Source organism: Pongo abelii, chromosome 2 (assembly GCF_028885655.2).
Source record: "Pongo abelii isolate AG06213 chromosome 2, NHGRI_mPonAbe1-v2.0_pri, whole genome shotgun sequence".
Lineage (NCBI taxonomy): Eukaryota > Metazoa > Chordata > Mammalia > Primates > Hominidae > Pongo > Pongo abelii.
The window spans coordinates 88069676-88082211 of record NC_085928.1 but is presented as its reverse complement, the minus strand read 5'-3'; the positions used below and the strand labels follow the sequence as shown (position 1 = coordinate 88082211).

Here is a 12536-nt window from a genome sequence, read left to right as displayed (position 1 = left end):
AGGTAGCTAGTTACAAGTGGGGATATTTAGAGATGATAGTAGGGTTCCTGTATTTTAAACACAATTTCTAGATGATTGTGCAACTCACCAGTATTTAAATGCCACTGATCTAGGCACATAAAACATCTGAACTTACACCTCAGTAGTAAATATTTTGACTGAATTGGCTCAGTAGTTCCCTACATAATATTTTAGTATGTGCACAACACTGGGTGTGGTGTACCACTTGTAGATCAAATGTGTTATTCTTTCTGTTCTCCTCAAAATGACATAGTTTAGACCTAAAAAGGCTAGTTTAATAAACTGGTTATTTTTGAGTGTGACAGTGAACTCAGACATGTAGATTTGGATTTAACTGGAGTTAGAATGAGTTGGAACCTCACTGAGGTTTTCTCCAAGGCCCATGCTGTCGTAGAGCCTCGTAGGCAAAGGCAGCTTGTTTTACGGTTTAGCTCCTTTAGTAACTGACAAGGCCATTGGACCCCCTTTGTACCGCAGTCCATTCCAGGGTCGCGTTTTGTATCAGTATATGAGGCAAACGTGAGTTCTTATTCAGCTTTCCCACTGGTTAAAGGATTGGACGCATAGATGCTGTGTGGTGTTTTTCAGCTCCAGAGCATGGTGCACATGTTACTGAGTTTTTCCCTAGTTGGGGCTTAAGCTGTTTTGTTTATGTGCTTAATATCATGTTTTAAAAATGAGTATGTAGTATTCTTCATGGTCTTCACTGGCCTTTTCTAAGAAGAACCACTGAGCAAGATAATAGAAGAAAGGCTGACAACTTTTGAAATGTATTTTATCTTTTGAATTAGTTATGCTTTTGAAATATTCATCAATCAATACAGATTATCTCTCACTTGCAGTTGGAATATTTTGCCACGTCTCTGCACAGTTGTATAATTGAGTCATGGGGGATAGGTGAAGTAGAAGATAACATGGCTGCCCTGGGCCACAGTGAAGTGTAGCTGATGATGGTAATTGTTTGTATATAAAGATGAATGAAGGTTCATCAATAGTGTATGACTATTCCCAGGAAACACAGAAGCTGAAACAGAACTGTCAGATACCTGAGTGCACTCAACAAACACTTTTTTTGTTTGATGTGTCTAAGCACATCCATGTATTACGGGGACCTTTCACCCTGTTTTCCTGTCTGTTGACTTTTTCAATGTGTCTGGGAGTCTTCCTTCAGGGCATTAAATACATAAGGCAGGCAGACTTTTAAATTCCTTCTTAGCAACCCTAAACCATAAGAATTACACAAAAAATTATCTCAACAATATAAAAAACAATTTGTTTTCCAGACTCCTTTTATTTTGTATTATTTCCTCTCTTGTACGTCTTTGATTCCTTTTTGTAATAGGTTGCTTTTGTTCAGCTCATCTTAGATTCCTTCACCACTTTTATTGCCCTTACCTAGTGGTGTGGATTTAGATCTGAAGTCCCTAATATGTTCCAGGTATTGAGGATGAAATGACAGGATAAGATACTACCTTTTAGAGGCTTGCGGTAAGTGCACTAAAGTGTTACAGGCATTTTTAAGAAAAGGAACTATAGACGGTCCCTGACTTAACGATGGTTCTACTTAAATGTCTTTACAATGGACTTTACAATGGTGGAAATGTGAGATGCGTTCAATAGAAACTGTATTTCAGATTTTGCATTTTGATCTGGGCTAGTGATAGGTGATAAGATGCTCTCTGGCAATGCTGGGCAGTGTGCGTCCCAGTCAGCTGTGCTGGTGTAAGTATTCTGAGCAAGTTTTAGGGAGGCAAGGCTAAAGCAATGATGTTCTGTAGGTTAGGGGTATCACATGCATTTTCAACTTGAAATGTTTTCAACTTATGATGGGTTTATTGGGACATAACCCTGTCATAAATTGAGGGTCATCTGTACAAGGTAGAGTGGGAGGCTGAAGGGAAGGAGTGGTTGCTTTTCTCTGGACTGGGGTAGATGAATGGCTGTTAATTCAGAAAAAGCCTCACAGAATAGCCAGCCTTTAAGCTGCATTTAATTTAATTCATTAAAAAAATTGTGTATCTATTTAAGGTATACAACACGATGTGGGATACATATAGATAGTAAAATGGTTGCCACAGTGAAGTAAGTCAACATATCCATCATTTAACTTAATTACTCTTTTTGTTTTGTTTTTGTGGCAGGGCAGCTAAAATCTCCTTTAGCAGGAGTCTCAGTTATAGTACAATTTTATTATCTTGCAGTTAGAATAGGATGGTTTGTTAGGTGGGTGGGTGCAAGGAGGGGTTTTGGAGTTCTGAAAAGCCCTTGTTAGGTAGTTTTAAGTTCCATATGGTTGGAGCACAGTGTGATAGGGTCACCCTGAGGCGAAGCAGGGGCTGAGAGCTATAGGGCCTTGCCTGCTATAGTAAGGAGTTGGGTTTTAACTTTTGATCAGACTTGTAATTTTAAGAGTCCCCTGGCAGCTGTGCGGAGATAAGCAGACTATTAAAGGAATCCCCAGGAGAGAATCACAGCCGGGGCAGAAGGATGCAGAGGGAGAGAGTGAGTTCAAGAGATGTTAAAGAGGTAGAGCTGGCGGAAAGATGATCATTCTTTCAGGAGCCCTTCCAGCGACATCCTTCAGTGCGTTTTTCATCGTGGATGCCTTTTAGTTTGTTGTGTCTATGTTGTCTATGTGTGTTGTGCACCTGCTTGAATTCTCCAGTGGAGTCTACCGAGCTAAGTTGAGTAAGCATGCCCCATCTTGCCAGTGGGCCCAGCCATCTGACTCTGATCTAACACACAGAGAGGGGAAGAAGACGAAAGAGAGAGAGGGTCAGGACAGGGAAGGGTCAGGGCTTCCCCTGGCTTGGCATTATCTGTGTGTGGTGATGACCTTGCGTGTAGTTATTCATCTATAGTACAGGCATGAATGTGCTGAAGAGATTTATCAGGGAGGCCTTTAGAAAGGAACATCGTACGCCATCTGCGCCCCCACCCCCAGTTTCTCGATGAGTTCCTTTTCTAACATATTTCAGATTGTTTTCTGTTGTATGGATTTTCTTTTTCTAATATAGTATGCAGTGTTAGTTCAGATGGTATTGATTCATGATCTGGGAGAGTGTATTTCATTGATTATTTTATTTAGTTAGTGGACAAATGGAAGGGAAGCTCTGTTAACTTTTTATTTAAGAGCTGCATGAGTTTATAGAACACAATTAAGTTGAGCTTTATAGGCACAATATGATTTTCATATAGGATGATGAAGTTGAAGAAAGGATTCTGAGTCACAGGAGTGTAACTTGGTCGTTTATTACCACTACTGTAAATGGAAAGACTGAATACTACTCTCAAAGGACGAAAATACCAAAGGAGATTAGGATTAGCCACTTCCAAGCGAACCTGAACTCTGTCAGTGACAAAACTTTATTTCCTAAAATGCTGCCTTAAGATTAGGGTTGAATTAAATGCCACTGTCACTTACTTGCTTTGGTTTGTGATTGTGTGCTTTTCAATATTTGAGTTTTATAGCTAATACTATTAATAGGTGCTAATAGACACCGAATAAGAAATTTGATCCCTGTTTTTGAAGAGCATATAAGTAAGTTGGATCTATCTATTAAATAACTAGGGAGTATTTGAGGATGTCTGTAGGGAGGTAGCATGGTCTGGACTGTGGGCCTTCAAGTTACACAGATCAGGGTCAGATTTGTGACTTGTCCCCGTATTTGTCTGTAGGCCATTTACTTGCCTTCACTGAAATGCTGCTTTCCTCATCTTGAAAAAATAGGATTAATGCCATCCCAGTCACAGTTCTTACAAGTATGAAATTATACAGCACTTACAAAGTGTCCAGCCTAGCATCTCACACACAAAATGTTGAATAAACATTGGGTCTAGCCCCATTTCACACAAGTTGCTGAATGAGGCACGTTTTTAGAATTTCCTAGTTTGGGGAAAGATATCTATTCAGAAGATGAAGAAATTGAAATTCAAAGAAGTTTAGTGATGTGCTCCAAGTTTCCCAGCTATTATTTTCCCAGCTAATAATAAAACGCCACTGCAGAATAAGTAATCAGATAAATGTTTTTCTGTATACTTCCAGGAGCACCTCTGTTTTCTTTTTCATGTAGTATTTAAAAAATGGCAGAAGTAGCGATAAATATACTACTTGTGCAGTAAGGATTCACATCACTGGTTTCTTAAAAGGTCAGGTTCCAAAATTTGCCGTTGGTTACTGTGGTAGGCAAAATAATGCCACCCCCCCCCCCACCATAAATACGTCCTAGTTCTCAAATCTCTGAATGTGTTTCCTTACATGGGAAAGAGATTTGGCAGATAAAGTTAAGAATGTTGAGATGGGGGCCGGGCACAGTGCCTCATGCCTGTAATCCCAGCACTTTGGGAGGCTAAGGCAGGCGGATCATGAGGTCAGGAGATCGAGACTGTCCTGGCTAACACGGTGAAACCTCGTCTCTACTAAAAAATAATGTAAAAAAAAAATGAGCCGAACATGGTGATGGGCGCCTGTAGTCCTAGCTACTCAGGAGGCTGAGGCAGGAGAATGGCGTGAACCTGGGAGGCGGAGCTTGCAGATCGCACCACTGCACTCCAGCCTGGGTGACAGAGGGAGACTCCGTCTCAGAAAAAAAAAAAGAATGTTGAGGTGGAAAGAGTTTTCTGGATTATCCAAGTGGGCCCAGTCTAATCAGTAGGGTCCTTAGGAGAGGGGGTCAGAGAGCTGAAGATGGTATACTGCTGGTCCAAAGATAGAGCGAGGGGCCACAAACCAAGGAGTGCAGGGGAACCCTAGAAAGCAGGAAGTCAGCATTCCCTTGCAGCTTCCAGGAGGCATACTGCCTGACATCTCTCGATCTTAGCTCAGGAAGACCCATTTTGGAATTCATACCTTCAGAATTGTAGATAATAAGCTTGTGTTTTAAGCCACTAAATATGTGGTGATTTGTTAGAGCAGCAGTAGGAAGCAAATACAGTCACCATTGCCGCCTCCTCTGTGTTCAGATTTTTATATTGGTGGGAATCTATAAATCCATCCATGGGATGTTTGTCACCTCCTGTGAAATCATGGCTCATTTCTGTTATGGAAAAGTACAAAAGCAAAAAATCCATTTGAGGCTTATCTTTTGGGTTGTATAAAATTCTGTGAACAAATTGTAGACACAGGGACTAAGTGTTGATAGAGTTATTTTCTTTGAGAAGACTTCCCTGTGTAGTCTGGATTACCCATGACAGCAGTCTTGTCAGGCGAGGGAAGACTAATACCTACAACGATTAAACTTATTTGTGTGATTGGAAAGAGTCTTATAAGGGAGAAAGGTTTGATGAACATAGGTCCCAATGTAAGTAGGTAAAAATTAAAATCTAAGGAGTGTAAGGTAGGATTCGTAAATTGGTTTTGTCAACAGCTGTAATTCCATTTGTCAACAGAAGATGGCAGACTTGACACACAAATGAACTGTTGTAGAGGTTTTTGATTTTTTAAATGATGGTATAAAAAGAGATGTTAAATATTCTTAATTGGAAATCTGCTTTCTAAAGAGAATTTTGGGAATTACAAAGAGAATGTGGAAATGAAATACAAGTAAGCAAATTGCATTTCAAAAATCTTCATAGTTTCCAGGGGTCTCTCCCTGACCCCGTCTTACTAATTTGCCACATTGAGTTTGCTCTGGAAAGTCCAAAGGAGCTTTTGCTTTGAATATGATGAAGCTTTGAGTGGCTCTGTTCAGTGTATTGTTAAATTTCTATTGAATTGGTTATAGAGTTGCCTGTTGAAACATGAAGCATTAGCTGAAATTAAACCTTGAACCTCTAAGTGCATTAGATGTGTGTAAGTATGACATCTTTATTAAAAAATAATTTTGGAGATGATAATCAGAACACTTGGGTTTCACCCATGCTTCCTGAGCTAAGTAGCTCTCTGACCTTCAGCAACTTCTGTGATCTCAGATTGATTTATACATAAAATGCTGACATAATTAGCTTCTAATATCAGAGGAATATTTGCAGGTAGTTCATGGAGTTTCTTGGGGAAAAATCTTAAATCAGAATTTTCTTCGTGAACTATGTTGAAATAGTTGCGAAGAAGATGTAATGTTAATAAAAGGTATTATTGGGGATACTTAGGGACTTTGAAGAGCATTTCCAGAGCTAGAGGACAGGGTGCAGTTGTAAAACCCTGGTGGTGATGTGTTGAAGGAAGGGAACTTGGCTGTGGGAATGAAAGAACCAGAGATTGTAGCAGCATCCATCTCTCTCTTCCTCCACTCAATACCTAAAGTGAGGCCAAAGTTCACTGTAATTTTTCCCTTTCAAACGCTTAGTTTTATGATTTGTAGTCTTGCATCTTGGGTTTTTGTTTTTGTTTAAAGAGATAGGATCTCATAGGTGGCCTAGGCTGGCTTCAAACTTGTGGCCTCAAGTGAGCCTTCTGTCTTCACCTCCCTGAGTAGCAGGGACAGCATGCATGTGCACCTGGTTCTTGGTGTTTCATTTAATAAGTACCAAAAGGAAACGTTCAGTCCTTAGTTGCAGCAGTCAGTTAAAAACAACAGAAAAGATTTTGTTTATGTCAAAGGAAGAAAAATCTTGGTAGCAGCATCATGATTTAATCAACATTTTAATCTAAGGTTTCATATTTTTGCATATTTAAGGAGGCCAGCATTGCATTTTGATTTTGATAAAGTATGGAGAGAGCATGTTTTTTTTTTTTTCTTTATGGAAAACCTTAGTAGTTCTTGTTTTCAGATAGAACTTTAACATTTAAAACATTCTTGGGTTTAGTGAAAATGCCACCATTCCTGTGTCATGGATTCATACTGAACCTCAGATTTATAAGGAAAGAATGCTTTACAGAATGGATTTACCAAGAGACCCACAGATGACATTCTGTTTCCTTTCATAGAACCATAATACTGTAACATGTTTTTGTTCTTGTGCAGTGAAATACTTTGTTGTAGCTCAAATTCAAATCTAAGAAGGATCAGAGTTAATAGAAAACCAAATGGAAGGCTCTGGAGGTACTGGAGGAAGCAGAAGCATTACTTTGTAGCATCTCTCTTATGCCACACTTGTCACCCAGCAGAAGTCAGGAAGCCATGCTGGGTGCTTTGTACCCCTCGGCTAGTTAGATTGATTTTTTTATTGGAGAGGCTTTTCAAGGTTTTTCTTCTGCACCTGTATTTTTAAGAACTAAAAACATAATAGTAAGAACATGGAGGGTTATGAAGCATGAAGTTCCATAAATATTTATACCAAACCACAGAAGTAGACAATTCCTATTTTCTTGACATATTGGGGTCGGATTTCACTCTTGACCTCTTGAATTGAAAAATACAAGGAGTTAGTATACCTTTTTCTTTCTCTTATTTTTTCTTATTTATTTATTTTCACTTTAATGAGTTTTAGATGCTGGGAGCTGTCCTGTTAGGTTCATGTAGGTTTCATTGGACTTATACCCAATTTTAGGCCTTACTGGTAAGCTGTTTAATCTGTTTTTGTGGATTCATTGCTGCTAAATTTATAATATGTCATTTTTATCAAGGCTGATAGGTTGCCATCTGAAAGCATATTTTAAATTAGCCCTTTTATTTTATTTTTCTCCCTCACTTAAAATCTTTGGTCCATAATAAATACTTTTTTCCTTTGAAATTATGTTAAAAACTTGTGAAATAATAATAAATGTGAATTGTAGAGAATTTAGAAAATATAGGTAGGTAGAAAAGAAACATCTGTAATTCTACTCTGTTTTTTCCCTACTCTTTACATAAGTATATGTATAGGCAATAAATATATGTAGAGGCAAAAAAAAAAAAAAATTAGGCTGGACATGGTGACTCTCGCTTGTAATTCCAGTGCTTTGGGAGGTTGAGGCAGGTGGATCACTTGAGGCCAGGAGTTTGGGACCAGCCTGGGCAACATAGCAAGATCCTGTCTCTACCAAAAGATGAAAAAATTAGCATGGTGTGGTGGCACACCCGTAGTCCCAGCTCCACAAGAGGCTGAGATGGGAGGATCACTTGGGCCCAGGACTGAGGCTGCAGTGAGCTTTGACCATGCCACCTTACTGCAGTCTGGGTGACAGAATGATACCCTGTTTCTATGTATATTTATATGTAAATTCTAAAGTATGGAGAAGTCATTTCTGTGGAATTGATGATTATTTTTTTGCTGATTCATTTCCTCCTGGCTAGTTTCATTTGTTTTCAACATAAAATAATACACCAGCTGATTAGTAAGTTTGGTGCATACCATCTTCTTGCTCTCAGGGTGCTTACAGTTTAGTAGAAGAGGAAATATATTTCACAAACTGTATGGTGTAAGTTAGTAAGTAAAAAACGTCAGATAAGAAAGCTTATTTGGGAATTAAGAATACAGAGGGAGGGAATCTTTTGAGGTTAGATAAGGTATAATTTTGGAAAATTAAGAATTATAGAAATAAGGACCTAAAAAGATACCATAAAGATTTCTGGTCCAAGTCAAGTAAGAAAAATTATACATATGTGCATCTAATTGTATAAATATATACATTATTATTTGTCAATTTTCTTCATTTTAAAATGAATTAAAAAAAAAAAAGACTCTGGAAGGCCAGGGAAACACTCGGGAATTCACTTGCAGAACTGGGGCCACAGTCTAGGGCTGCAGACCCTCAGCCAGACCACTGCTCTTTCCTCTCTGGAGTTGAGCCCTGAACCAAAGATCCAGATTTGATGCAGGAGTGACCCCGAGGCTGAGGGATGGGCCTGGTAAAGGGAGGTAGTCATAGACAGAGAGGCATGGGCTCGGGCCTCTGACTCTACCTTCTTTCATTTCCTGTGGGGTCTTCATGTATTATTTCACTTCTTTCCTACATTATCAGCCTTTCTCTTGCTGATAGCACTTTCCCCCATCGTATGTGCAAATATTGACTGTCTTAAAACCACACTGTTCCTTGACCCTGTGGCCCTCTTAACTCTGAATCCATCTCCTAACACCTAGCCACCTTGGCACGACAGTAGTCTATACTTGCTTATCTCCCTCAATCCCTTATGAATTGACCGTAATGGATCTCCCACCCCAGCCACTCTATGGAAGCAATACCGGTGAACTCTGTAAACCCTCATATGTGCGCTGCTCGAGACTCTTGATGCGTTGCTCTGCCAATCTCCATTTGAGGCTTCTGGCCCCCTTGCACATCAAGTAGGGTGCTTGGTTGCTTGCCATCAACACTGATCCTGGCTAACTTATGGAATGAAGAATATTTTTTGGAAGATTGGCAGACACTGTTGCCTTCCACTTCTCCTTTGCCCACAGAATACTGATTTGGTTTGTGTCTCATGTTCCTAACGCTTTGCTAGATCTAGATATCTTCCACCTCCCTAACAAGGGGTTGCCACGTCACACAACTCTGGCCAACACATGCAAGGAGATGTCTGCGGGGGAAATCTGAGAAAAGGGAGGAGGCCTGTTCTTCTTGCCTTCAACTCTGTTGTGTGATGAGGTGGTGCTGGAGGACATAAAAGCTGTATTTTGTCTGAGAGTCAGGATGCCCAAGGATGAGAAGCCAGGAAGCTGGGTGGCTGGACAGAAGGATAGGAAGAACCCGACGTCTTGTTCACTTTGAAGTTCTGGACTAAAATTTGAACTGCCTGTCACCAAATAACTTAAGTGACTTAATGTCATTTGTAGTCATGGTCCTGGTACTTGCATCTAAAAAAGCAATTATTTCTGTAAATGAATGTTCAGCTCTCCCAGTTGCTCCAAACAGCACTGTTCAATGGAGATATAATGTAAGATGCAGGTGAAATTTTATATTTTCTAATAGCCACATTAAAAAAGGTGAAAACATCTGCTGGGATGAATTTTAATAACATTTTATTAAACCAAACACATCCATGGTATTTAGATTTCAGTGTATAATTAATGTAAAATAATTATTAATTGGGCATGGTGGCACCCACCTACTCAGGAGGCCAAGGTGGGAGAATCGCCTGAGCCCAGGAGTTCAGGGCCAGCCTGGGCAACATAGTGAGACCTCATCTCTCTCTTTTTTCTTTTCTTTCCTTTTCTTTTTTTTTTAAAATTATTAACAGGATATTTTACATTAATTTTTTATGCCAAGTTTTCAAAATCTGTCATTTAACACTTACAGAACATCTCAATTGTACTAGCCACTTTTCAAGTGCTCCGTAGCCGCATGGGCTAGTGGCCTGCATATTTGCCAGCATAGCTCTAGAATCAGACCCCTGGACAGGAGTGTTTGATTAGCCAGACCTAACTCACCTGATTGTGGTCCTCCTGCCAGGGCAGGAGGGGAGAGACTGACTCCCTTTGTTTTTCCTAACTGGGAAGCCCCCAACACGTGAGAGTCGGAAGCTGGGCAGCCAGAGAAGGCAGGTGTGCCCTGTAACATTATGTACCCCCTTCCACTGTTGCTTGCCCTTTAGAAATTGATGTTCCCAGGGTTCCATTATTGGCTTTTGATCTTCCTTTTTGGTTCTCTCTTTGGGTGTTACTATCTGGTTTTAGCAATCACCTGTATGCTGATGACTTCCATATCTGTATTCGCAGCCCAGAAAAAGTTACTTTCTAGTTTTATAGCCATATATTCATTTCTTGGCTGGACATGGCCCCTTACCTGTCCCCCAGACTTCAACTCAGCATTGCCTAGTCTGAACTTACCCCGCTTCTTCTTCCCTGGACTGCTAATCTCATGTTTTGGGACCACCATATGCCTATTATCCAAACCACAAACAGAAGCATCTTACTGTCTCCCTACTTCTTCACTCCTTAACCTCCTGTCAGTGACCAGGTCCGGTGCATTTTACTCCTTTTTCCTCAGATTTGACCTTCTCTGAGCCATATTCATTTCCAGACATCTTTTATAGAACTGCTATAGCAATCTCGTAACCCATCTCCTGCCTTCTGGCTCGTGGTCCCCCTTTGCTTCTTGCCTTCCTCCCCACCCTCCAGCTGTCCTGTGCACTGCAGCCAGGGTGATCTCCCTAAGCACACATCATTCCTCTGCTTCAGCTTTTTCAAGTGTTCCCACTGACTATGGAATGAAGTTTCAGCCCCTTAGCATGGTATACAGGGCCTTGTCTGTCCAGTGTTACTTGTCATTACTCCTGACCTTGCACTTGCTGCTTTGGTAATACGGAATGGTGTGGGCGGCTGCCAGCTTTGGAATACTGTGTTGGTGGGACTGCCGCTGATTCCCCTGAACACCCTGCTTTTGTATTTGTGTACTTTCTTTTATTGTTCGCTCTTCCCACTGTGCCCTTTCCACCTTTCTTGCCAGCTCATTCTGGCTCATCCGGAAGGTTCTGTAATGGTGTAATCTTGGGCAGTTTCTCTGAATCTGGGCGTTGGACTAAATACCCCTCCTCCGCATTTCCCATAATCTTTGTCCATGCGCCCCACCCCCCTTTTGGCCATATATTATTGAAATTATTTATATGTATTTGTGGGTTCTTTGAGGCCAGGGCATCATCTTAGTCTTATCATGGAGTGGCTTGTGTAGTATCTGGCTCCATATGTATTTCTTGAACTGAATTAGGTAAGTTTGAAGGGAGACTGGGTGGAAAAATATGTTGGCCCGAATTACAGACAGCTTTGTACATAAGAAGCATTCAAATGTTCAGTGAATGAAGAAATGGAAATCAGATGATATTGTTTTGTAAATCTTGTCTGTTTTGGTAGAAAAATAACTTCAGGTAATGAATCCTTTGTTACCATAACCATACCCTTTGTTGTAATGCATCGGTATGAAGCATTGTTACTTCCTAGCTTTAGAGGCAATATGCCCGTGTTAGCTGACTTCATGACATCTAAAATCACATCACATGGTGTCTTTGTCCCACTTGTCATGGGGTGCTGGGGCTTATATCTGTTCTGTGCCCAGTCTGCTCTTGCCAAGGCTAATTCCCTTAGAGTAGGAGTTGGCAAGCTGTCACCTGTTTTTGTAAATATAGTTTTATTGGAACATAGGCAAAGTATTAATTTATATATTATTATGTATAGCTGCTTTTGTGCTAAAACAGCGTAGTTGAACAATTGTGACAGAGACCATGTGGCTTGCAAACTGTAAAATATTTCCTATTTGGTCTTTTACATTATACATTTGCTGTAGAGCCTTGCCTTAGAGCCATTTAATTTTGGACAGTAAAAGCCTTATGTGATATCCAAACTGAGTACTGATCTCTGATTAGGAATCAGGAGAATACGGATCATAAAAGACAAACCTCTTTGAGTTGTGTACTCTATTTGGTGGAATGGTTTTCTTACATTTCTTGCAGGCTAGTCTTGAACTCCTGGGCTCAAGCGACCTTCCTGTCTCGGCCTCCCGAGTGCCATAACTTTCGTGTTCAAGGTTACATATGTGAAATCTAAGTTGCAGAAAAAGTTTGTATATTTGCAGACTGCTAGGTGCATAGAGGCTTAAATACATTTCATTAAAATGTTTAAAATATTTTTACACATCTCCCTCCCTGTACCTTGCCACCCTTTCTCCAACCTTGCCTTCTTTCCTTTTGTGGGCAGAGTTCCTTTGGGTTTGACTAATTCTTTATTGT

At 40.3% G+C, this 12536-nt stretch overlaps 1 protein-coding gene across 2 annotated transcripts in view; it reads left to right on the top strand.

Annotated features, from left to right (window-relative positions):
• Positions 1 to 12536, top strand: part of SLC25A26 (solute carrier family 25 member 26) — a 166930-nt gene that overhangs the window by 30097 nt on the left and 124297 nt on the right. The gene's annotated exons all lie outside the window — the stretch shown is intronic.